The following is a 4,709-nucleotide window of genomic DNA, read 5'->3' as shown; positions in this document are numbered from 1 at the left end:
GAGGAGGGAGGGAGGATGGAGGAGGGATGGAGGAGGAGGGAGGGATGGATGGAGGAGGGCGCTGCAGCTCCTCAATTATTCAGCGCTTCCCCCTCTCCGCTCTCTCCCCGCCCCGGCAATACCACCGAGGCGGGTCGAAGAGACCTTCCCCCCCCTGCTGCCCCCCTGCCCAGGTGGCCTGAAGGCTGCCCTTGGCCTTCCCCGAGTGGCCCTGCTGTTGTTTTTACCCACCCCCCCCCGGAGGACGGGTTTCGGCGCCCCGTGGGGAAGCTCCCCCTCGCTTTCCCCTGGAGCCGCACGCCGAGATTTGGGTGCTGATGCTGTCATCCCAGAACGGGCAGAATTAGGGCTGAAAGAAAATGCCTCATGCATTGCAGCCTGCCACGTCCAGACCTCTGCCTGGGAGGAGTTAGCAGGTGCAGGGCATGTTTTATATCCCTGGCTGCTTTTGAGGATAGCTGCGCTTCGAGTTCACGATTATTTCCTATTTTCCCATTGCATTTTTATTTCTCGACTCTTGCTATTTGTTTCCCTCTCGAAGTGCTCCCTCTCTGCGTCCATATTCTTACTGTTCCGACATCAAATCCAAAATGTTTTTCTCTCCACTGATGTCTGTGGAGGATCAGATTTCAGTGTCCATTACAGCGTCATGCTGTAACTCCTAGTGTGACCCATTCCCAGGTGCACAGTGTGCCTTGAAGCTATTCGCTCTTTTAGCACTGAAATAAATATCTGCTGGTAAAAATTAGGAGTGATCCTTCAGCTTCTGTCCAGCTTGGACCAGTGCCTGCCTAATGTGAGAGACCCCGACAGGAACCGCATCAATGTGGGGACCTTGTGGGGGCCTGCAGAGAAACACCACACAGATAAACCTTGCCAGGACGTGCACGATTCTGGCTTCGGGCAGGATGGTGGATCGTGTGTCATCTCCCATTTCCGTGGTACTTTCTGTGGCTTTCCAGATGAGTGCCATCATTTTCCCAGTGTCTTACCAGGCTCCTTCCTCGCTTCAGCTTGGCTTTGCCTCCCTTTCTGCAAAGCAGTCCTCCTGCATGCACTCTCTTCCCGGAGGAGAGCAGAAACAAGCTGCTCCCTTGCTATCCCGGCCAGCAGGAGCTGTCACTACAGAACCACCGATGCTCTGCTCCCCTCATGCTGCTCCAACCAGCACAGGTCAGAAAAAGCCTCGCTGGAGCCCAGTGCAGCCACCCCCGTTACCATCCTCACAACCAGCAGCTTTGAAAAACCCGGATTTGTTCTTTTCCTTCTTCTTCAATTGCCCATAAGCAACACTCGGAGCTGCAGCTGCTCTCCCCTCTGTTCCCCGTGCTTCCCATTTGGTTGTTGTCCCTCTTCTCATTCGCTTGCTTCCCCCAGCTGCTTTTGCTCAGTTTGTGGGCACCAAATGCAGCTGTGGGTGTCCAACCTTAGGAGCATCCCTGCCTTCCACCTTCCCTCGTGCTCTGGCAGACTTTGCTGTATATAGTCTTCCTGTCCCCGTTACAGCCCAGCCTTGGTCTGTTTTTTATATGTCTGCTTCTCTTTTATCCTGTGGTACTTACAGTCAGCTACCCGAAACAACCTGCATCACCTTGAGCAATAAAGGGACTAATGTCTTGTCTGAGGCTCACTTAAGCTCTTTCTCATTATTCCTTGCCCTGTTCTCATGAATTTTGTAACTTCCAGTCTTGCAGGAAGATGAATTTCTACAGCTGCCTCTCTAAAGGTGCTCTTCCATTTGATTAAATGTGTCTGTCAACTGGATAACAACTGGGGGAGGCCACAGTACCCTCCGGAGAAGCCCCACCAGTGAGAGCAACCTCACACTTGGGTGAAATTTCCCATAACAGCCAAGCATGTGCAATACCCTTGTGGCAGAATTTCCTCTGTCCGCAGGCACTGAGTAGTTTCTATTCCAAAAAAAAATTCTGCTCATTTTCCCCAAACAGCAAGTGGCTGTCTGACCAGTCATTTAAAACCTTAACCCTGTTTTAAACTTGACTCAAGCTTTGGCCCCAGTAACACCCTATAGCAAGGACCCCCCAGCTGCTAGCTCATTATCTCAGCAGCACCAAAAGTGGCCTTTCCAATTTTGTGGGACATAACTTGCTTTTCCTGTGACTCTGAATAAACACAGGCGGAAGCCACCCTATCGATTTTCTTTCTTCCTTTTACTAAAATGTTTATTTACCTCTCTCCTAATCCCCTTGTACTTGTCTCCCCCGTGACTAATTAATTAAGTTTTTAAATACCACATTTCCTGCAGTTTTCTGGGCTGTTTCTTTGTTTACGGATCTTTTTAACTTTTGGACAATCAACAGACTCTTGGCCTGCTGGCCTCCAAGTCCCCCCTGGGCTCTCAGCATCCTGACCTCACAGACCTGCTTTCCCTTCATGAAACCTCCTCAGAGAGGACAGGCTCATCTCTGATCCCTTTATTTTTCTCAGTCTTCTGCAGTGTTGTTTCTGACAATATTTTGCTATCATCACAAATGACTGAGGATCTCAGGAGAGATGGCCTGGGTTCCCCTCGGGTTTACAGCGTGCCCCCAACCTGTGCGCTTGGTCACCCCATCACATTTTGACAGTAATCTTACACCGTGTCTGGAGGAAATGTTTGCCCTGGAGTGAATGCAGGTCCCGTTGGAGCCTTCTGCGATGCTCAGCACACGCTGTAACCACTGCGGGTGGTGGCATGGGGTCACCTGCACGTGGCCGGGGTCTGCAGGACGGCCTTAGGGTAGGAAGATTGCAGGTCCTGGGTGACCTTATAGGGCCGAGCAGCTCAGTGCTGCCTTGATTCTTTGGTCTGTCTTCAACATTGAAGTAGAAGACCCGTCCCAGGGTGCCCTTGGAAGCTCCTGCTCCCTCTTTCCCTTGTCTGTAAAATGGGAATTACAGAGATGCTCCTGGCAATCTTTCTCAAAACAGTTTCTGCTGAAAAAGGCTGTTTTCACAGAGCTGTTGTTTGTGGGCTCACAAAGGTCGGCTGATTTGGGTTATCCTAGCGAAGAAGAAGCTCTTTGAACTGAACTTGTAAAGCTATTTTGAAATAAGATCACACACACCAATCAGAAATTGCATCCGAAATCAGTCTGAGACTTTAAAATTATGATGTATTTTCAAATGTCCACTCCTGAGCATCTCCAGGCACTGGCTGGGTGAGGCTGCGGCTTCTTCCCTCGACACCCCCATGCCCCTGGGCTCTGGCCACAGCCCCCCCGGCAGCTCGACGAGCAGGCTGAGGGCACGGCCTCCATCACCACACTTATCATTTAACAAAGGCAGCTGGCGAGCCTCAGCCGGCCCTCGGGGAAGGCTGATGTTCTGCAGCAAAGAGCGGCGTCTGCCTGCCAGCAGCAGGCTGCGCACCGGGACAGCCCACAGATGCGGTGCTGGGAGGTGCTGGGACCTCCACCACCCGCTCGCTCTGCACCCCCAATAACTCCTGTCCGTGCTCTGGTTTGCTCCGTGGCGTGACGAGACGTCTCGCCGAGCAGCAGGACCTCCCGGCACCCGCTGCAAGGCTCAGCTGGCGTGCCTCTGAGCAGCGACCAGATGGAGCCCTGCAGCAGTGCCGGTATTTTTAGAAAAATGGCCGGGACGCTTGGCCCCTTTTTTCCTTGCTTTCGCATCACTAGAAAACTCAATGAGTCCCCTGCAGGGGTCAAAGTGATTTGGGCATTACTGTGGGAGGATAAGAAGAGGGATTAATCCTGCTGTCTCATCTCCTGCGGATGGCTGGGGGTATGTGAGTACCAGCGTGAGGAAGGGCAGTCCTGTACTAAAGCCCTGACCTGAGACTAGGAGACCTCGCTGGGGTTACTGGCTCTGCCACAGGTTTCCTGGGTGAACATCCTCGATCTTTGCAGTCCTAAGACTGGAAAATGACGGTGAAAATACTGCCTGGTCCTAGCTTGTGTCTTGTGTGCTCAGACGGTGATTTCTTTGGGTCAGGGACTGTCCCTGGGTGCTCGATGGTGCTGAAGCTGGTCAGATCCTGACCTCACTGAGCCCTTTCAGCTGGGCAAATGTAGGTGAGCCCTGTGGGAGCAGGCTGAGCCTGCCTCCTCCCGACCCCATCAAGTGTCCCCTAGACTTGCAGGGACGCAGGTGGACAGGGAGGGAGCTCAGCACCCGCGGGGGTGCTGCTGTCTGCAGCTGGGCTGGGCAGAGGCTAGATTTCTGCTTAGAGCCGTGGAAAGTCAATCCATCCTTCTAGAGGCCTCCTGGACAGGGTTAAAAAGAAAACCACAGCACGGATGTTTCTCCTACACCCGCACCAGGGTGCTTCCCCACGGCGTGGGAGGGGATCTTGGTTTCACCCCGCGGAGATTTATCCCCTCCAAGTGGAGGAGATGGGCGATGCACCCACCGGACACGATACCAGTTCGTGTAGAGCTGGGTTTGGCTGAGCATGAAAGAAAATCACTGCCAGAGCCGTATGTGATCGTACAGCCCCAGCCCGGCCCCACTGTTGTCCACGGCCCCTCCTGTCGCTGCAGGGTGCCGGCGGGGCGTGCAGGAGGAGCGATGCTTTCGGCTGTGCCACCACGTCCCCAGCGGTGACCACTGGCACCCAGCGTCTCCCACCAGCACCAAAACACCTGCGTTAACCTCGGCCGTGGGGGACAAAGGCCGATGTGATGGGGGCTGCACGGGGACGGTGACAGCAGCAGGGGACATCGGGGATGGGGAGCAAGGAGGGA

The sequence above is a fragment of the Cygnus olor genome, chromosome 9, assembly GCF_009769625.2.
Source record: "Cygnus olor isolate bCygOlo1 chromosome 9, bCygOlo1.pri.v2, whole genome shotgun sequence".
NCBI classification, from domain to species: Eukaryota; Metazoa; Chordata; class Aves; order Anseriformes; family Anatidae; genus Cygnus; species Cygnus olor.
This window is presented reverse-complemented; position numbering follows the sequence as displayed.